General features: G+C 49.9%; 7 non-coding genes across 7 annotated transcripts; all 7 read right to left on the bottom strand.

Annotated features, from left to right (window-relative positions):
• Window positions 1-793: 793 nt before the first annotated feature.
• Window positions 794-865, bottom strand: TRNAG-UCC (transfer RNA glycine (anticodon UCC)). Its single transcript has one exon. It is a non-coding gene; the product is annotated as a tRNA-Gly (tRNA).
• Window positions 866-2050: 1185 nt separating this feature from the next.
• Window positions 2051-2122, bottom strand: TRNAG-UCC (transfer RNA glycine (anticodon UCC)). Its single transcript has one exon. It is a non-coding gene; the product is annotated as a tRNA-Gly (tRNA).
• Window positions 2123-4564: 2442 nt separating this feature from the next.
• Window positions 4565-4636, bottom strand: TRNAG-UCC (transfer RNA glycine (anticodon UCC)). The gene has a single exon. It is a non-coding gene; the product is annotated as a tRNA-Gly (tRNA).
• A 4923-nt stretch (window positions 4637-9559) lies between these two features.
• TRNAG-UCC (transfer RNA glycine (anticodon UCC)) lies at window positions 9560-9631 on the bottom strand. Its single transcript has one exon. It is a non-coding gene; the product is annotated as a tRNA-Gly (tRNA).
• A 4928-nt stretch (window positions 9632-14559) lies between these two features.
• On the bottom strand, window positions 14560-14631 carry TRNAG-UCC (transfer RNA glycine (anticodon UCC)). Its single transcript has one exon. It is a non-coding gene; the product is annotated as a tRNA-Gly (tRNA).
• A 1185-nt stretch (window positions 14632-15816) lies between these two features.
• On the bottom strand, window positions 15817-15888 carry TRNAG-UCC (transfer RNA glycine (anticodon UCC)). The gene has a single exon. It is a non-coding gene; the product is annotated as a tRNA-Gly (tRNA).
• A 4905-nt stretch (window positions 15889-20793) lies between these two features.
• On the bottom strand, window positions 20794-20865 carry TRNAG-UCC (transfer RNA glycine (anticodon UCC)). Its single transcript has one exon. It is a non-coding gene; the product is annotated as a tRNA-Gly (tRNA).
• Window positions 20866-21403: the final 538 nt, after the last annotated feature.

Genomic DNA, 21403 nt, shown 5'->3' with positions numbered 1-21403 from the left:
GCCACTCTGCTGGTTGGAGAACAAGAGCTTTTATGGGCTTTTACAGCCTACAAACCGACAACCCTAGACCCAGTTTCGAGTGAAGCGGGCAGTAGGCCTTACAAAGCCAAACAACCTGCAACCACGCACTCCCATCCCATGGCCTTTTGCAGACAGGCCTCATTTCTCTAGCTCACACCCTAACTGCCAACACCCCTTCCCCTTCTCTCTCTGTCTCTCTCTCTCTGTCTCTCTCTCTCATTCTCTCTCTCTCGCAAATAGATACTTTACTTCCCAGGTGCAACAAAACAAGCCTTCTCGAGCTGGCAGATATGGGAAGGAAGGAAGGAAGGGCCAGTTTGGAAACTCAACTCAATTACCATAAATCCCCTGCTAAGGGTTATGGGAGGGAGGAATGAAGGAACTTTGCTTCAGGGAAAGGGCTGCTGCTGCTTCAGCATGTGAGGAGCGCAGCCACACGTTTCACCTTCTTCAGTATGTTGGTTTACAGGATGAGAGAGATCCTGAAACCTCACTCTAATAGGCTGAGGTGCTGTGCTCGGTGGCCTGCTGGGACCAAGGCCCGTCAGGGCAAGGCGAATAGGCCTTTGTCAGGCCTTCGTCAGGGCTTTGTCGGGGAGGGGCCAGGAGCCCTGCTCGCTTCAATCCCCTCACCGATAGACAGTTGCAGAAACTAGGATGCAAGAACCTTTCCTGGATGGGGTTTTGATTTTCACGAAAAGTGTGTCAGCTTTGCTTTCAGCATGAGTCTGATTTCCAAAAAATGCATTTTGAACAATTTAAAGATTTGATCTGCGTTGGCCGGGAATCGAACCCGGGTCAACTGCTTGGAAGGCAGCTATGCTCACCACTATACCACCAACGCCTGCCTGTCTGGGCTATCTGATGGAGCGGCCCTTAGAAATAAGAATAAGTCATTGGCTGGGAATGAAAAAAGCTTGCGTTTGACGCAGAAGCAGTTCGCATCATGAGGTCTTGCCGGTCAGCCCAACATTTCCCCGGGACCCCTTAAAAAAGGAGCTTGGTTTTAAGTTTGGTTTGATTGAACAGTACATTTTGTTGGCTGGGCTGGGACCCTCTCCTATTTAGCGCAAGAGTGGAACGAGGCAGCAAGTTCAAGGAATGACATTGCATCCAGGCACTTACAGCTCTTTGTGCCCTAATGCCATGACACAAAAACATAATTTGAAAAAAGTTAGCAGAGGATGGTTTCGATCCATCGACCTCTGGGTTATGGGCCCAGCACGCTTCCGCTGCGCCACTCTGCTGGTTGGAGAACAAGAGCTTTTCTGGGCTTTTACAGCCTACAAACCGACAACCCTAGACCCAGTTTCGAGTGAAGCGGGCAGTAGGCCTTACAAAGCCAAACAACCTGCAACCACGCACTCCCATCCCATGGCCTTTTGCAGACAGGCCTCATTTCTCTAGCTCACACCCTAACTGCCAACACCCCTTCCCCTTCTCTCTCTGTCTCTCTCTCTCTGTCTCTCTCTCTCATTCTCTCTCTCTCGCAAATAGATACTTTACTTCCCAGGTGCAACAAAACAAGCCTTCTCGAGCTGGCAGATATGGGAAGGAAGGAAGGAAGGGCCAGTTTGGAAACTCAACTCAATTACCATAAATCCCCTGCTAAGGGTTATGGGAGGGAGGAATGAAGGAACTTTGCTTCAGGGAAAGGGCTGCTGCTGCTTCAGCATGTGAGGAGCGCAGCCACACGTTTCACCTTCTTCAGTATGTTGGTTTACAGGATGAGAGAGATCCTGAAACCTTACTCTAATAGGCTGAGGTGCTGTGCTCGGTGGCCTGCTGGGACCAAGGCCCGTCAGGGCAAGGCGAATAGGCCTTTGTCAGGCCTTCGTCAGGGCTTTGTCGGGGAGGGGCCAGGAGCCCTGCTCGCTTCAATCCCCTCACCGATAGACAGTTGCAGAAACTAGGATGCAAGAACCTTTCCTGGATGGGGTTTTGATTTTCACGAAAAGTGTGTCAGCTTTGCTTTCAGCATGAGTCTGATTCCCAAAAAATGCATTTTGAACAATTTAAAGATTTGATCTGCGTTGGCCGGGAATCGAACCCGGGTCAACTGCTTGGAAGGCAGCTATGCTCACCACTATACCACCAACGCCTGCCTGTCTGGGCTATCTGATGGAGCGGCCCTTAGAAATAAGAATAAGTCATTGGCTGGGAATGAAAAAAGCTTGCGTTTGACGCAGAAGCAGTTCGCATCATGAGGTCTTGCCGGTCAGCCCAACATTTCCCCGGGACCCCTTAAAAAAGGAGCTTGGTTTTAAGTTTGGTTTGATTGAACAGTACATTTTGTTGGCTGGGCTGGGACCCTCTCCTATTTAGCGCAAGAGTGGAACGAGGCAGCAAGTTCAAGGAATGACATTGCATCCAGGCACTTACAGCTCTTTGTGCCCTAATGCCATGACACAAAAACATAATTTGAAAAAAGTTAGCAGAGGATGGTTTCGATCCATCGACCTCTGGGTTATGGGCCCAGCACTCTTCCGCTGCGCCACTCTGCTGGTTGGAGAACAAGAGCTTTTCTGGGCTTTTACAGCCTACAAACCGACAACCCTAGACCCAGTTTCGAGTGAAGCGGGCAGTAGGCCTTACAAAGCCAAACAACCTGCAACCACGCACTCCCATCCCATGGCCTTTTGCAGACAGGCCTCATTTCTCTAGCTCACACCCTAACTGCCAACACCCCTTCCCCTTCTCTCTCTGTCTCTCTCTCTCTGTCTCTCTCTCTCATTCTCTCTCTCTCGCAAATAGATACTTTACTTCCCAGGTGCAACAAAACAAGCCTTCTCGAGCTGGCAGATATGGGAAGGAAGGAAGGAAGGGCCAGTTTGGAAACTCAACTCAATTACCATAAATCCCCTGCTAAGGGTTATGGGAGGGAGGAATGAAGGAACTTTGCTTCAGGGAAAGGGCTGCTGCTGCTTCAGCATGTGAGGAGCGCAGCCACATGTTTCACCTTCTTCAGTATGTTGGTTTACAGGATGAGAGAGATCCTGAAACCTCACTCTAATAGGCTGAGGTGCTGTGCTCGGTGGCCTGCTGGGACCAAGGCCCGTCAGGGCAAGGCGAATAGGCCTTTGTCAGGCCTTCGTCAGGGCTTTGTCGGGGAGGGGCCAGGAGCCCTGCTCGCTTCAATCCCCTCACCGATAGACAGTTGCAGAAACTAGGATGCAAGAACCTTTCCTGGATGGGGTTTTGATTTTCACGAAAAGTGTGTCAGCTTTGCTTTCAGCATGAGTCTGATTCCCAAAAAATGCATTTTGAACAATTTAAAGATTTGATCTGCGTTGGCCGGGAATCGAACCCGGGTCAACTGCTTGGAAGGCTGCTATGCTCACCACTATACCACCAACGCCTGCCTGTCTGGGCTATCTGATGGAGCGGCCCTTAGAAATAAGAATAAGTCATTGGCTGGGAATGAAAAAAGCTTGCGTTTGACGCAGAAGCAGTTCGCATCATGAGGTCTTGCCGGTCAGCCCAACATTTCCCCGGGACCCCTTAAAAAAGGAGCTTGGTTTTAAGTTTGGTTTGATTGAACAGTACATTTTGTTGGCTGGGCTGGGACCCTCTCCTATTTAGCGCAAGAGTGGAACGAGGCAGCAAGTTCAAGGAATGACATTGCATCCAGGCACTTACAGCTCTTTGTGCCCTAATGCCATGACACAAAAACATAATTTGAAAAAAGTTAGCAGAGGATGGTTTCGATCCATCGACCTCTGGGTTATGGGCCCAGCACGCTTCCGCTGCGCCACTCTGCTGGTTGGAGAACAAGAGCTTTTATGGGCTTTTACAGCCTACAAACCGACAACCCTAGACCCAGTTTCGAGTGAAGCGGGCAGTAGGCCTTACAAAGCCAAACAACCTGCAACCACGCACTCCCATCCCATGGCCTTTTGCAGACAGGCCTCATTTCTCTAGCTCACACCCTAACTGCCAACACCCCTTCCCCTTCTCTCTCTGTCTCTCTCTCTCTGTCTCTCTCTCTCATTCTCTCTCTCTCGCAAATAGATACTTTACTTCCCAGGTGCAACAAAACAAGCCTTCTCGAGCTGGCAGATATGGGAAGGAAGGAAGGAAGGGCCAGTTTGGAAACTCAACTCAATTACCATAAATCCCCTGCTAAGGGTTATGGGAGGGAGGAATGAAGGAACTTTGCTTCAGGGAAAGGGCTGCTGCTGCTTCAGCATGTGAGGAGCGCAGCCACACGTTTCACCTTCTTCAGTATGTTGGTTTACAGGATGAGAGAGATCCTGAAACCTCACTCTAATAGGCTGAGGTGCTGTGCTCGGTGGCCTGCTGGGACCAAGGCCCGTCAGGGCAAGGCGAATAGGCCTTTGTCAGGCCTTCGTCAGGGCTTTGTCGGGGAGGGGCCAGGAGCCCTGCTCGCTTCAATCCCCTCACCGATAGACAGTTGCAGAAACTAGGATACAAGAACCTTTCCTGGATGGGGTTTTGATTTTCACGAAAAGTGTGTCAGCTTTGCTTTCAGCATGAGTCTGATTTCCAAAAAATGCATTTTGAACAATTTAAAGATTTGATCTGCGTTGGCCGGGAATCGAACCCGGGTCAACTGCTTGGAAGGCAGCTATGCTCACCACTATACCACCAACGCCTGCCTGTCTGGGCTATCTGATGGAGCGGCCCTTAGAAATAAGAATAAGTCATTGGCTGGGAATGAAAAAAGCTTGCGTTTGACGCAGAAGCAGTTCGCATCATGAGGTCTTGCCGGTCAGCCCAACATTTCCCCGGGACCCCTTAAAAAAGGAGCTTGGTTTTAAGTTTGGTTTGATTGAACAGTACATTTTGTTGGCTGGGCTGGGACCCTCTCCTATTTAGCGCAAGAGTGGAACGAGGCAGCAAGTTCAAGGAATGACATTGCATCCAGGCACTTACAGCTCTTTGTGCCCTAATGCCATGACACAAAAACATAATTTGAAAAAAGTTAGCAGAGGATGGTTTCGATCCATCGACCTCTGGGTTATGGGCCCAGCACGCTTCCGCTGCGCCACTCTGCTGGTTGGAGAACAAGAGCTTTTCTGGGCTTTTACAGCCTACAAACCGACAACCCTAGACCCAGTTTCGAGTGAAGCGGGCAGTAGGCCTTACAAAGCCAAACAACCTGCAACCACGCACTCCCATCCCATGGCCTTTTGCAGACAGGCCTCATTTCTCTAGCTCACACCCTAACTGCCAACACCCCTTCCCCTTCTCTCTCTGTCTCTCTCTCTCTGTCTCTCTCTCTCATTCTCTCTCTCTCGCAAATAGATACTTTACTTCCCAGGTGCAACAAAACAAGCCTTCTCGAGCTGGCAGATATGGGAAGGAAGGAAGGAAGGGCCAATTTGGAAACTCAACTCAATTACCATAAATCCCCTGCTAAGGGTTATGGGAGGGAGGAATGAAGGAACTTTGCTTCAGGGAAAGGGCTGCTGCTGCTTCAGCATGTGAGGAGCGCAGCCACACGTTTCACCTTCTTCAGTATGTTGGTTTACAGGATGAGAGAGATCCTGAAACCTCACTCTAATAGGCTGAGGTGCTGTGCTCGGTGGCCTGCTGGGACCTTGGCCCGTCAGGGCAAGGCGAATAGGCCTTTGTCAGGCCTTTGTCGGGGAGGGGCCAGGAGCCCTGCTCGCTTCAATCCCCTCACCGATAGACAGTTGCAGAAACTAGGATGCAAGAACCTTTCCTGGATGGGGTTTTGATTTTCACGAAAAGTGTGTCAGCTTTGCTTTCAGCATGAGTCTGATTTCCAAAAAATGCATTTTGAACAATTTAAAGATTTGATCTGCGTTGGCCGGGAATCAAACCCGGGTCAACTGCTTGGAAGGCAGCTATGCTCACCACTATACCACCAACGCCTGCCTGTCTGGGCTATCTGATGGAGCGGCCCTTAGAAATAAGAATAAGTCATTGGCTGGGAATGAAAAAAGCTTGCGCGTTTGACGCAGAAGCAGTTCGCATCATGAGGTCTTGCCGGTCAGCCCAACATTTCCCCGGGACCCCTTAAAAAAGGAGCTTGGTTTTAAGTTTGGTTTGATTGAACAGTACATTTTGTTGGCTGGGCTGGGACCCTCTCCTATTTAGCGCAAGAGTGGAACGAGGCAGCAAGTTCAAGGAATGACATTGCATCCAGGCACTTACAGCTCTTTGTGCCCTAATGCCATGACACAAAAACATAATTTGAAAAAAGTTAGCAGAGGATGGTTTCGATCCATCGACCTCTGGGTTATGGGCCCAGCACGCTTCTGCTGCGCCACTCTGCTGGTTGGAGAACAAAAGCTTTTCTGGGCTTTTACAGCCTACAAACCGACAACCCTAGACCCATTTTCTAGTGAAGCGGGCAGTAGGCCTTACAAAGCCAAACAACCTGCAACCACGCACTCCCATCCCATGGCCTTTTGCAGACAGGCCTCATTTCTCTAGCTCACACCCTAACTGCCAACACCCCTTCCCCTTCTCTCTCTGTCTCTCTCTCTCTGTCTCTCTCTCTCATTCTCTCTCTCTCGCAAATAGATACTTTACTTCCCAGGTGCAACAAAACAAGCCTTCTCGAGCTGGCAGATATGGGAAGGAAGGAAGGAAGGGCCAGTTTGGAAACTCAACTCAATTACCATAAATCCCCTGCTAAGGGTTATGGGAGGGAGGAATGAAGGAACTTTGCTTCAGGGAAAGGGCTGCTGCTGCTTCAGCATGTGAGGAGCGCAGCCACACGTTTCACCTTCTTCAGTATGTTGGTTTACAGGATGAGAGAGATCCTGAAACCTCACTCTAATAGGCTGAGGTGCTGTGCTCGGTGGCCTGCTGGGACCTTGGCCCGTCAGGGCAAGGCGAATAGGCCTTTGGTAGGCCTTTGTCGGGGAGGGGCCAGGAGCCCTGCTCGCTTCAATCCCCTCACCGATAGACAGTTGCAGAAACTAGGATGCAAGAACCTTTCCTGGATGGGGTTTTGATTTTCACGAAAAGTGTGTCAGCTTTGCTTTCAGCATGAGTCTGATTTCCAAAAAATGCATTTTGAACATTTAAAGATTTGATCTGCCTTGGCCGGGAATCGAACCGGGGTCAACTGCTTGGAAGGCAGCTATGCTCACCACTATACCACCAACGCCTGCCTGTCTGGGCTATCTGATGGAGCGGCCCTTAGAAATAAGAATAAGTCATTGGCTGGGAATGAAAAAAGCTTGCGTTTGACGCAGAAGCAGTTCGCATCATGAGGTCTTGCCGGTCAGCCCAACATTTCCCCGGGACCCCTTAAAAAAGGAGCTTGGTTTTAAGTTTGGTTTGATTGAACAGTACATTTTGTTGGCTGGGCTGGGACCCTCTCCTATTTAGCGCAAGAGTGGAACGAGGCAGCAAGTTCAAGGAATGACATTGCATCCAGGCACTTACAGCTCTTTGTGCCCTAATGCCATGACACAAAAACATAATTTGAAAAAAGTTAGCAGAGGATGGTTTCGATCCATCGACCTCTGGGTTATGGGCCCAGCACTCTTCCGCTGCGCCACTCTGCTGGTTGGAGAACAAAAGCTTTTCTGGGCTTTTACAGCCTACAAACCGACAACCCTAGACCCATTTTCGAGTGAAGCGGGCAGTAGGCCTTACAAAGCCAAACAACCTGCAACCACGCACTCCCATCCCATGGCCTTTTGCAGACAGGCCTCATTTCTCTAGCTCACACCCTAACTGCCAACATCCCTTCCCCTTCTCTCTCTGTCTCTCTCTCTCTGTCTCTCTCTCTCATTCTCTCTCTCTCGCAAATAGATACTTTACTTCCCAGGTGCAACAAAACAAGCCTTCTCGAGCTGGCAGATATGGGAAGGAAGGAAGGAAGGGCCAGTTTGGAAACTCAACTCAATTACCATAAATCCCCTGCTAAGGGTTATGGGAGGGAGGAATGAAGGAACTTTGCTTCAGGGAAAGGGCTGCTGCTGCTTCAGCATGTGAGGAGCGCAGCCACACGTTTCACCTTCTTCAGTATGTTGGTTTACAGGATGAGAGAGATCCTGAAACCTCACTCTAATAGGCTGAGGTGCTGTGCTCGGTGGCCTGCTGGGACCTTGGCCCGTCAGGGCAAGGCGAATAGGCCTTTGTCAGGCCTTTGTCGGGGAGGGGCCAGGAGCCCTGCTCGCTTCAATCCCCTCACCGATAGACAGTTGCAGAAACTAGGATGCAAGAACCTTTCCTGGATGGGGTTTTGATTTTCACGAAAAGTGTGTCAGCTTTGCTTTCAGCATGAGTCTGATTTCCAAAAAATGCATTTTGAACATTTAAAGATTTGATCTGCGTTGGCCGGGAATCGAACCGGGGTCAACTGCTTGGAAGGCAGCTATGCTCACCACTATACCACCAACGCCTGCCTGTCTGGGCTATCTGATGGAGCGGCCCTTAGAAATAAGAATAAGTCATTGGCTGGGAATGAAAAAAGCTTGCGTTTGACGCAGAAGCAGTTCGCATCATGAGGTCTTGCCGGTCAGCCCAACATTTCCCCGGGACCCCTTAAAAAAGGAGCTTGGTTTTAAGTTTGGTTTGATTGAACAGTACATTTTGTTGGCTGGGCTGGGACCCTCTCCTATTTAGCGCAAGAGTGGAACAAGGCAGCAAGTTCAAGGAATGACATTGCATCCAGGCACTTACAGCTCTTTGTGCCCTAATGCCATGACACAAAAACATAATTTGAAAAAAGTTAGCAGAGGATGGTTTCGATCCATCTACCTCTGGGTTATGGGCCCAGCACGCTTCCGCTGCGCCACTCTGCTGGTTGGAGAACAAGAGCTTTTCTGGGCTTTTACAGCCTACAAACCGACAACCCTAGACCCAGTTTCGAGTGAAGCGGGCAGTAGGCCTTACAAAGCCAAACAACCTGCAACCACGCACTCCCATCCCATGGCCTTTTGCAGACAGGCCTCATTTCTCTAGCTCACACCCTAACTGCCAACACCCCTTCCCCTTCTCTCTCTGTCTCTCTCTCTCTGTCTCTCTCTCTCATTCTCTCTCTCTCGCAAATAGATACTTTACTTCCCAGGTGCAACAAAACAAGCCTTCTCGAGCTGGCAGATATGGGAAGGAAGGAAGGAAGGGCCAGTTTGGAAACTCAACTCAATTACCATAAATCCCCTGCTAAGGGTTATGGGAGGGAGGAATGAAGGAACTTTGCTTCAGGGAAAGGGCTGCTGCTGCTTCAGCATGTGAGGAGCGCAGCCACACGTTTCACCTTCTTCAGTATGTTGGTTTACAGGATGAGAGAGATCCTGAAACCTCACTCTAATAGGCTGAGGTGCTGTGCTCGGTGGCCTGCTGGGACCAAGGCCCGTCAGGGCAAGGCGAATAGGCCTTTGTCAGGCCTTCGTCAGGGCTTTGTCGGGGAGGGGCCAGGAGCCCTGCTCGCTTCAATCCCCTCACCGATAGACAGTTGCAGAAACTAGGATGCAAGAACCTTTCCTGGATGGGGTTTTGATTTTCACGAAAAGTGTGTCAGCTTTGCTTTCAGCATGAGTCTGATTTCCAAAAAATGCATTTTGAACAATTTAAAGATTTGATCTGCGTTGGCCGGGAATCGAACCCGGGTCAACTGCTTGGAAGGCAGCTATGCTCACCACTATACCACCAACGCCTGCCTGTCTGGGCTATCTGATGGAGCGGCCCTTAGAAATAAGAATAAGTCATTGGCTGGGAATGAAAAAAGCTTGCGTTTGACGCAGAAGCAGTTCGCATCATGAGGTCTTGCCGGTCAGCCCAACATTTCCCCGGGACCCCTTAAAAAAGGAGCTTGGTTTTAAGTTTGGTTTGATTGAACAGTACATTTTGTTGGCTGGGCTGGGACCCTCTCCTATTTAGCGCAAGAGTGGAACGAGGCAGCAAGTTCAAGGAATGACATTGCATCCAGGCACTTACAGCTCTTTGTGCCCTAATGCCATGACACAAAAACATAATTTGAAAAAAGTTAGCAGAGGATGGTTTCGATCCATCGACCTCTGGGTTATGGGCCCAGCACGCTTCCGCTGCGCCACTCTGCTGGTTGGAGAACAAGAGCTTTTATGGGCTTTTACAGCCTACAAACCGACAACCCTAGACCCAGTTTCGAGTGAAGCGGGCAGTAGGCCTTACAAAGCCAAACAACCTGCAACCACGCACTCCCATCCCATGGCCTTTTGCAGACAGGCCTCATTTCTCTAGCTCACACCCTAACTGCCAACACCCCTTCCCCTTCTCTCTCTGTCTCTCTCTCTCTGTCTCTCTCTCTCATTCTCTCTCTCTCGCAAATAGATACTTTACTTCCCAGGTGCAACAAAACAAGCCTTCTCGAGCTGGCAGATATGGGAAGGAAGGAAGGAAGGGCCAGTTTGGAAACTCAACTCAATTACCATAAATCCCCTGCTAAGGGTTATGGGAGGGAGGAATGAAGGAACTTTGCTTCAGGGAAAGGGCTGCTGCTGCTTCAGCATGTGAGGAGCGCAGCCACACGTTTCACCTTCTTCAGTATGTTGGTTTACAGGATGAGAGAGATCCTGAAACCTCACTCTAATAGGCTGAGGTGCTGTGCTCGGTGGCCTGCTGGGACCTTGGCCCGTCAGGGCAAGGCGAATAGGCCTTTGTCAGGCCTTTGTCGGGGAGGGGCCAGGAGCCCTGCTCGCTTCAATCCCCTCACCGATAGACAGTTGCAGAAACTAGGATGCAAGAACCTTTCCTGGATGGGGTTTTGATTTTCACGAAAAGTGTGTCAGCTTTGCTTTCAGCATGAGTCTGATTTCCAAAAAATGCATTTTGAACAATTTAAAGATTTGATCTGCGTTGGCCGGGAATCAAACCCGGGTCAACTGCTTGGAAGGCAGCTATGCTCACCACTATACCACCAACGCCTGCCTGTCTGGGCTATCTGATGGAGCGGCCCTTAGAAATAAGAATAAGTCATTGGCTGGGAATGAAAAAAGCTTGCGCGTTTGACGCAGAAGCAGTTCGCATCATGAGGTCTTGCCGGTCAGCCCAACATTTCCCCGGGACCCCTTAAAAAAGGAGCTTGGTTTTAAGTTTGGTTTGATTGAACAGTACATTTTGTTGGCTGGGCTGGGACCCTCTCCTATTTAGCGCAAGAGTGGAACGAGGCAGCAAGTTCAAGGAATGACATTGCATCCAGGCACTTACAGCTCTTTGTGCCCTAATGCCATGACACAAAAACATAATTTGAAAAAAGTTAGCAGAGGATGGTTTCGATCCATCGACCTCTGGGTTATGGGCCCAGCACGCTTCCGCTGCGCCACTCTGCTGGTTGGAGAACAAAAGCTTTTCTGGGCTTTTACAGCCTACAAACCGACAACCCTAGACCCATTTTCGAGTGAAGCGGGCAGTAGGCCTTACAAAGCCAAACAACCTGCAACCACGCACTCCCATCCCATGGCCTTTTGCAGACAGGCCTCATTTCTCTAGCTCACACCCTAACTGCCAACACCCCTTCCCCTTCTCTCTCTGTCTCTCTCTCTCTGTCTCTCTCTCTCATTCTCTCTCTCTCGCAAATAGATACTTTACTTCCCAGGTGCAACAAAACAAGCCTTCTCGAGCTGGCAGATATGGGAAGGAAGGAAGGAAGGGCCAGTTTGGAAACTCAACTCAATTACCATAAATCCCCTGCTAAGGGTTATGGGAGGGAGGAATGAAGGAACTTTGCTTCAGGGAAAGGGCTGCTGCTGCTTCAGCATGTGAGGAGCGCAGCCACACGTTTCACCTTCTTCAGTATGTTGGTTTACAGGATGAGAGAGATCCTGAAACCTCACTCTAATAGGCTGAGGTGCTGTGCTCGGTGGCCTGCTGGGACCTTGGCCCGTCAGGGCAAGGCGAATAGGCCTTTGTCAGGCCTTTGTCGGGGAGGGGCCAGGAGCCCTGCTCGCTTCAATCCCCTCACCGATAGACAGTTGCAGAAACTAGGATGCAAGAACCTTTCCTGGATGGGGTTTTGATTTTCACGAAAAGTGTGTCAGCTTTGCTTTCAGCATGAGTCTGATTTCCAAAAAATGCATTTTGAACATTTAAAGATTTGATCTGCGTTGGCCGGGAATCGAACCGGGGTCAACTGCTTGGAAGGCAGCTATGCTCACCACTATACCACCAACGCCTGCCTGCCTGTCTGGGCTATCTGATGGAGCGGCCCTTAGAAATAAGAATAAGTCATTGGCTGGGAATGAAAAAAGCTTGCGTTTGACGCAGAAGCAGTTCGCATCATGAGGTCTTGCCGGTCAGCCCAACATTTCCCCGGGACCCCTTAAAAAAGGAGCTTGGTTTTAAGTTTGGTTTGATTGAACAGTACATTTTGTTGGCTGGGCTGGGACCCTCTCCTATTTAGCGCAAGAGTGGAACGAGGCAGCAAGTTCAAGGAATGACATTGCATCCAGGCACTTACAGCTCTTTGTGCCCTAATGCCATGACACAAAAACATAATTTGAAAAAAGTTAGCAGAGGATGGTTTCGATCCATCGACCTCTGGGTTATGGGCCCAGCACGCTTCCGCTGCGCCACTCTGCTGGTTGGAGAACAAAAGCTTTTCTGGGCTTTTACAGCCTACAAACCGACAACCCTAGACCCATTTTCGAGTGAAGCGGGCAGTAGGCCTTACAAAGCCAAACAACCTGCAACCACGCACTCCCATCCCATGGCCTTTTGCAGACAGGCCTCATTTCTCTAGCTCACACCCTAACTGCCAACACCCCTTCCCCTTCTCTCTCTGTCTCTCTCTCTCTGTCTCTCTCTCTCATTCTCTCTCTCTCGCAAATAGATACTTTACTTCCCAGGTGCAACAAAACAAGCCTTCTCGAGCTGGCAGATATGGGAAGGAAGGAAGGAAGGGCCAGTTTGGAAACTCAACTCAATTACCATAAATCCCCTGCTAAGGGTTATGGGAGGGAGGAATGAAGGAACTTTGCTTCAGGGAAAGGGCTGCTGCTGCTTCAGCATGTGAGGAGCGCAGCCACACGTTTCACCTTCTTCAGTATGTTGGTTTACAGGATGAGAGAGATCCTGAAACCTCACTCTAATAGGCTGAGGTGCTGTGCTCGGTGGCCTGCTGGGACCTTGGCCCGTCAGGGCAAGGCGAATAGGCCTTTGTCAGGCCTTTGTCGGGGAGGGGCCAGGAGCCCTGCTCGCTTCAATCCCCTCACCGATAGACAGTTGCAGAAACTAGGATGCAAGAACCTTTCCTGGATGGGGTTTTGATTTTCACGAAAAGTGTGTCAGCTTTGCTTTCAGCATGAGTCTGATTTCCAAAAAATGCATTTTGAACAATTTAAAGATTTGATCTGCGTTGGCCGGGAATCGAACCGGGGTCAACTGCTTGGAAGGCAGCTATGCTCACCACTATACCACCAACGCCTGCCTGTCTGGGCTATCTGATGGAGCGGCCCTTAGAAATAAGAATAAGTCATTGGCTGGGAATGAAAAAAGCTTGCGTTTGACGCAGAAGCAGTTCGCATCATGAGGTCTTGCCGGTCAGCCCAACATTTCCCCGGGACCCCTTAAAAAAGGAGCTTGGTTTTAAGTTTGGTTTGATTGAACAGTACATTTTGTTGGCTGGGCTGGGACCCTCTCCTATTTAGCGCAAGAGTGGAACGAGGCAGCAAGTTCAAGGAATGACATTGCATCCAGGCACTTACAGCTCTTTGTGCCCTAATGCCATGACACAAAAACATAATTTGAAAAAAGTTAGCAGAGGATGGTTTCGATCCATCGACCTATGGGTTATGGGCCCAGCACGCTTCCGCTGCGCCACTCTGCTGGTTGGAGAACAAGAGCTTTTATGGGCTTTTACAGCCTACAAACCGACAACCCTAGACCCAGTTTCGAGTGAAGCGGGCAGTAGGCCTTACAAAGCCAAACAACCTGCAACCACGCACTCCCATCCCATGGCCTTTTGCAGACAGGCCTCATTTCTCTAGCTCACACCCTAACTGCCAACACCCCTTCCCCTTCTCTCTCTGTCTCTCTCTCTCTGTCTCTCTCTCTCATTCTCTCTCTCTCGCAAATAGATACTTTACTTCCCAGGTGCAACAAAACAAGCCTTCTCGAGCTGGCAGATATGGGAAGGAAGGAAGGAAGGGCCAGTTTGGAAACTCAACTCAATTACCATAAATCCCCTGCTAAGGGTTATGGGAGGGAGGAATGAAGGAACTTTGCTTCAGGGAAAGGGCTGCTGCTGCTTCAGCATGTGAGGAGCGCAGCCACACGTTTCACCTTCTTCAGTATGTTGGTTTACAGGATGAGAGAGATCCTGAAACCTCACTCTAATAGGCTGAGGTGCTGTGCTCGGTGGCCTGCTGGGACCAAGGCCCGTCAGGGCAAGGCGAATAGGCCTTTGTCAGGCCTTCGTCAGGGCTTTGTCGGGGAGGGGCCAGGAGCCCTGCTCGCTTCAATCCCCTCACCGATAGACAGTTGCAGAAACTAGGATGCAAGAACCTTTCCTGGATGGGGTTTTGATTTTCACGAAAAGTGTGTCAGCTTTGCTTTCAGCATGAGTCTGATTCCCAAAAAATGCATTTTGAACAATTTAAAGATTTGATCTGCGTTGGCCGGGAATCGAACCCGGGTCAACTGCTTGGAAGGCAGCTATGCTCACCACTATACCACCAACGCCTGCCTGTCTGGGCTATCTGATGGAGCGGCCCTTAGAAATAAGAATAAGTCATTGGCTGGGAATGAAAAAAGCTTGCGTTTGACGCAGAAGCAGTTCGCATCATGAGGTCTTGCCGGTCAGCCCAACATTTCCCCGGGACCCCTTAAAAAAGGAGCTTGGTTTTAAGTTTGGTTTGATTGAACAGTACATTTTGTTGGCTGGGCTGGGACCCTCTCCTATTTAGCGCAAGAGTGGAACGAGGCAGCAAGTTCAAGGAATGACATTGCATCCAGGCACTTACAGCTCTTTGTGCCCTAATGCCATGACACAAAAACATAATTTGAAAAAAGTTAGCAGAGGATGGTTTCGATCCATCGACCTCTGGGTTATGGGCCCAGCACGCTTCCGCTGCGCCACTCTGCTGGTTGGAGAACAAGAGCTTTTATGGGCTTTTACAGCCTACAAACCGACAACCCTAGACCCAGTTTCGAGTGAAGCGGGCAGTAGGCCTTACAAAGCCAAACAACCTGCAACCACGCACTCCCATCCCATGGCCTTTTGCAGACAGGCCTCATTTCTCTAGCTCACACCCTAACTGCCAACACCCCTTCCCCTTCTCTCTCTGTCTCTCTCTCTCTGTCTCTCTCTCTCATTCTCTCTCTCTCGCAAATAGATACTTTACTTCCCAGGTGCAACAAAACAAGCCTTCTCGAGCTGGCAGATATGGGAAGGAAGGAAGGAAGGGCCAGTTTGGAAACTCAACTCAATTACCATAAATCCCCTGCTAAGGGTTATGGGAGGGAGGAATGAAGGAACTTTGCTTCAGGGAAAGGGCTGCTGCTGCTTCAGCATGTGAGGAGCGCAGCCACACGTTTCACCTTCTTCAGTATGTTGGTTTACAGGATGAGAGAGATCCTGAAACCTCACTCTAATAGGCTGAGGTGCTGTGCTCGGTGGCCTGCTGGGACCAAGGCCCGTCAGGGCAAGGCGAATAGGCCTTTGTCAGGCCTTCGTCAGGGCTTTGTCGGGGAGGGGCCAGGAGCCCTGCTCGCTTCAATCCCCTCACCGATAGACAGTTGCAGAAACTAGGATACAAGAACCTTTCCTGGATGGGGTTTTGATTTTCACGAAAAGTGTGTCAGCTTTGCTTTCAGCATGAGTCTGATTTCCAAAAAATGCATTTTGAACAATTTAAAGATTTGATCTGCGTTGGCCGGGAATCGAACCCGGGTCAACTGCTTGGAAGGCAGCTATGCTCACCACTATACCACCAACGCCTGCCTGTCTGGGCTATCTGATGGAGCGGCCCTTAGAAATAAGAATAAGTCATTGGCTGGGAATGAAAAAAGCTTGCGTTTGACGCAGAAGCAGTTCGCATCATGAGGTCTTGCCGGTCAGCCCAACATTTCCCCGGGACCCCTTAAAAAAGGAGCTTGGTTTTAAGTTTGGTTTGATTGAACAGTACATTTTGTTGGCTGGGCTGGGACCCTCTCCTATTTAGCGCAAGAGTGGAACGAGGCAGCAAGTTCAAGGAATGACATTGCATCCAGGCACTTACAGCTCTTTGTGCCCTAATGCCATGACACAAAAACATAATTTGAAAAAAGTTAGCAGAGGATGGTTTCGATCCATCGACCTCTGGGTTATGGGCCCAGCACGCTTCCGCTGCGCCACTCTGCTGGTTGGAGAACAAGAGCTTTTCTGGGCTTTTACAGCCTACAAACCGACAACCCTAGACCCAGTTTCGAGTGAAGCGGGCAGTAGGCCTTACAAAGCCAAACAACCTGCAACCACGCACTCCCATCCCATGGCCTTTTGCAGACAGGCCTCATTTCTCTAGCTCACACCCTAACTGCCAACACCCCTTCCCCTTCTCTCTCTGTCTCTCTCTCTCTGTCTCTCTCTCTCATTCTCTCTCTCTCGCAAATAGATACTTTACTTCCCAGGTGCAACAAAACAAGCCTTCTCGAGCTGGCAGATATGGGAAGGAAGGAAGGAAGGGCCAATTTGGAAACTCAACTCAATTACCATAAATCCCCTGCTAAGGGTTATGGGAGGGAGGAATGAAGGAACTTTGCTTCAGGGAAAGGGCTGCTGCTGCTTCAGCATGTGAGGAGCGCAGCCACACGTTTCACCTTCTTCAGTATGTTGGTTTACAGGATGAGAGAGATCCTGAAACCTCACTCTAATAGGCTGAGGTGCTGTGCTCGGTGGCCTGCTGGGACCTTGGCCCGTCAGGGCAAGGCGAATAGGCCTTTGTCAGGCCTTTGTCGGGGAGGGGCCAGGAGCCCTGCTCGCTTCAATCCCCTCACCGATAGACAGTTGCAGAAACTAGGATGCAAGAACCTTTCCTGGATGGGGTTTTGATTTTCACGAAAAGTGTGTCAGCTTTGCTTTCAGCATGAGTCTGATTTCCAAAAAATGCATTTTGAACAATTTAAAGATTTGATCTGCGTTGGCCGGGAATCAAACCCGGGTCAACTGCTTGGAAGGCAGCTATGCTCACCACTATACCACCAACGCCTGCCTGTCTGGGCTATCTGATGGAGCGGCCCTTAGAAATAAGAATAAGTCATTGGCTGGGAATGAAAAAAGCTTGCGCGTTTGACGCAGAAGCAGTTCGCATCATGAGGTCTTGCCGGTCAGCCCAACATTTCCCCGGGACCCCTTAAAAAAGGAGCTTGGTTTTAAGTTTGGTTTGATTGAACAGTACATTTTGTTGGCTGGGCTGGGACCCTCTCCTATTTAGCGCAAGAGTGGAACGAGGCAGCAAGTTCAAGGAATGACATTGCATCCAGGCACTTACAGCTCTTTGTGCCCTAATGCCATGACACAAAAACATAATTTGAAAAAAGTTAGCAGAGGATGGTTTCGATCCATCGACCTCTGGGTTATGGGCCCAGCACGCTTCTGCTGCGCCACTCTGCTGGTTGGAGAACAAAAGCTTTTCTGGGCTTTTACAGCCTACAAACCGACAACCCTAGACCCATTTTCTAGTGAAGCGGGCAGTAGGCCTTACAAAGCCAAACAACCTGCAACCACGCACTCCCATCCCATGGCCTTTTGCAGACAGGCCTCATTTCTCTAGCTCACACCCTAACTGCCAACACCCCTTCCCCTTCTCTCTCTGTCTCTCTCTCTCTGTCTCTCTCTCTCATTCTCTCTCTCTCGCAAATAGATACTTTACTTCCCAGGTGCAACAAAACAAGCCTTCTCGAGCTGGCAGATATGGGAAGGAAGGAAGGAAGGGCCAGTTTGGAAACTCAACTCAATTACCATAAATCCCCTGCTAAGGGTTATGGGAGGGAGGAATGAAGGAACTTTGCTTCAGGGAAAGGGCTGCTGCTGCTTCAGCATGTGAGGAGCGCAGCCACACGTTTCACCTTCTTCAGTATGTTGGTTTACAGGATGAGAGAGATCCTGAAACCTCACTCTAATAGGCTGAGGTGCTGTGCTCGGTGGCCTGCTGGGACCTTGGCCCGTCAGGGCAAGGCGAATAGGCCTTTGGTAGGCCTTTGTCGGGGAGGGGCCAGGAGCCCTGCTCGCTTCAATCCCCTCACCGATAGACAGTTGCAGAAACTAGGATGCAAGAACCTTTCCTGGATGGGGTTTTGATTTTCACGAAAAGTGTGTCAGCTTTGCTTTCAGCATGAGTCTGATTTCCAAAAAATGCATTTTGAACATTTAAAGATTTGATCTGCGTTGGCCGGGAATCGAACCGGGGTCAACTGCTTGGAAGGCAGCTATGCTCACCACTATACCACCAACGCCTGCCTGTCTGGGCTATCTGATGGAGCGGCCCTTAGAAATAAGAATAAGTCATTGGCTGGGAATGAAAAAAGCTTGCGTTTGACGCAGAAGCAGTTCGCATCATGAGGTCTTGCCGGTCAGCCCAACATTTCCCCGGGACCCCTTAAAAAAGGAGCTTGGTTTTAAGTTTGGTTTGATTGAACAGTACATTTTGTTGGCTGGGCTGGGACCCTCTCCTATTTAGCGCAAGAGTGGAACGAGGCAGCAAGTTCAAGGAATGACATTGCATCCAGGCACTTACAGCTCTTTGTGCCCTAATGCCATGACACAAAAACATAATTTGAAAAAAGTTAGCAGAGGATGGTTTCGATCCATCGACCTCTGGGTTATGGGCCCAGCACGCTTCCGCTGCGCCACTCTGCTGGTTGGAGAACAAAAGCTTTTCTGGGCTTTTACAGCCTACAAACCGACAACCCTAGACCCATTTTCGAGTGAAGCGGGCAGTAGGCCTTACAAAGCCAAACAACCTGCAACCACGCACTCCCATCCCATGGCCTTTTGCAGACAGGCCTCATTTCTCTAGCTCACACCCTAACTGCCAACACCCCTTCCCCTTCTCTCTCTGTCTCTCTCTCTCTGTCTCTCTCTCTCATTCTCTCTCTCTCGCAAATAGATACTTTACTTCCCAGGTGCAACAAAACAAGCCTTCTCGAGCTGGCAGATATGGGAAGGAAGGAAGGAAGGGCCAGTTTGGAAACTCAACTCAATTACCATAAATCCCCTGCTAAGGGTTATGGGAGGGAGGAATGAAGGAACTTTGCTTCAGGGAAAGGGCTGCTGCTGCTTCAGCATGTGAGGAGCGCAGCCACACGTTTCACCTTCTTCAGTATGTTGGTTTACAGGATGAGAGAGATCCTGAAACCTCACTCTAATAGGCTGAGGTGCTGTGCTCGGTGGCCTGCTGGGACCTTGGCCCGTCAGGGCAAGGCGAATAGGCCTTTGTCAGGCCTTTGTCGGGGAGGGGCCAGGAGCCCTGCTCGCTTCAATCCCCTCACCGATAGACAGTTGCAGAAACTAGGATGCAAGAACCTTTCCTGGATGGGGTTTTGATTTTCACGAAAAGTGTGTCAGCTTTGCTTTCAGCATGAGTCTGATTTCCAAAAAATGCATTTTGAACAATTTAAAGATTTGATCTGCGTTGTCAACTGCTTGGAAGGCAGCTATGCTCACCACTATACCACCAACGCCTGCCTGTCTGGGCTATCTGATGGAGCGGCCCTTAGAAATAAGAATAAGTCATTGGCTGGGAATGAAAAAAGCTTGCGTTTGACGCAGAAGCAGTTCGCATCATGAGGTCTTGCCGGTCAGCCCAACATTTCCCCGGGACCCCTTAAAAAAGGAGCTTGGTTTTAAGTTTGGTTTGATTGAACAGTACATTTTGTTGGCTGGGCTGGGACCCTCTCCTATTTAGCGCAAGAGTGGAACGAGGCAGCAAGTTCAAGGAATGACATTGCATCCAGGCACTTACAGCTCTTTGTGCCCTAATGCCATGACACAAAAACATAATTTGAAAAAAGTTAGCAGAGGATGGTTTCGATCCATCGACCTCTGGGTTATGGGCCCAGCACGCTTCCGCTGCGCCACTCTGCTGGTTGGAGAACAAAAGCTTTTATGGGCTTTTACAGCCTACAAACCGACAACCCTAGACCCAGTTTCGAGTGAAGCGGGCAGTAGGCCTTACAAAGCCAAACAACCTGCAACCACGCACTAACATCCCATGGCCTTTTGCAGACAGGCCTCATTTCTCTAGCTCACACCCTAACTGCCAACACCCCTTCCCCTTCTCTCTCTGTCTCTCTCTCTCTGTCTCTCTCTCTCATTCTCTCTCTCTCGCAAATAGATACTTTACTTCCCAGGTGCAACAAAACAAGCCTTCTCGAGCTGGCAGATATGGGAAGGAAGGAAGGAAGGGCCAGTTTGGAAACTCAACTCAATTACCATAAATCCCCTGCTAAGGGTTATGGGAGGGAGGAATGAAGGAACTTTGCTTCAGGGAAAGGGCTGCTGCTGCTTCAGCATGTGAGGAGCGCAGCCACACGTTTCACCTTCTTCAGTATGTTGGTTTACAGGATGAGAGAGATCCTGAAACCTCACTCTAATAGGCTGAGGTGCTGTGCTCGGTGGCCTGCTGGGACCAAGGCCCGTCAGGGCAAGGCGAATAGGCCTTTGTCAGGCCTTCGTCAGGGCTTTGTCGGGGAGGGGCCAGGAGCCCTGCTCGCTTCAATCCCCTCACCGATAGACAGTTGCAGAAACTAGGATGCAAGAACCTTTCCTGGATGGGGTTTTGATTTTCACGAAAAGTGTGTCAGCTTTGCTTTCAGCATGAGTCTGATTTCCAAAAAATGCATTTTGAACAATTTAAAGATTTGATCTGCGTTGGCCGGGAATCGAACCCGGGTCAACTGCTTGGAAGGCAGCTATGCTCACCACTATACCACCAACGCCTGCCTGTCTGGGCTATCTGATGGAGCGGCCCTTAGAAATAAGAATAAGTCATTGGCTGGGAATGAAAAAAGCTTGCGTTTGACGCAGAAGCAGTTCGCATCATGAGGTCTTGCCGGTCAGCCCAACATTTCCCCGGGACCCCTTAAAAAAGGAGCTTGGTTTTAAGTTTGGTTTGATTGAACAGTACATTTTGTTGGCTGGGCTGGGACCCTCTCCTATTTAGCGCAAGAGTGGAACGAGGCAGCAAGTTCAAGGAATGACATTGCATCCAGGCACTTACAGCTCTTTGTGCCCTAATGCCATGACACAAAAACATAATTTGAAAAAAGTTAGCAGAGGATGGTTTCGATCCATCGACCTCTGGGTTATGGGCCCAGCACGCTTCCGCTGCGCCACTCTGCTGGGTGGAGAACAAGAGCTTTTATTGGCTTTTACAGCCTACAAACCGACAACCCTAGACCCAGTTTCGAGTGAAGCGGGCAGTAGGCCTTACAAAGCCAAACAACCTGCAACCACGCACTCCCATCCCATGGCCTT

Source organism: Ambystoma mexicanum, chromosome 6q, assembly GCF_040938575.1.
Source record: "Ambystoma mexicanum isolate Mex_15411 chromosome 6q, UKY_AmexF1_1, whole genome shotgun sequence".
NCBI lineage: Eukaryota > Metazoa > Chordata > Amphibia > Caudata > Ambystomatidae > Ambystoma > Ambystoma mexicanum.
Note: the sequence above shows the minus strand (reverse complement) of the source record. Positions and strands in the feature narration are given on the sequence as shown.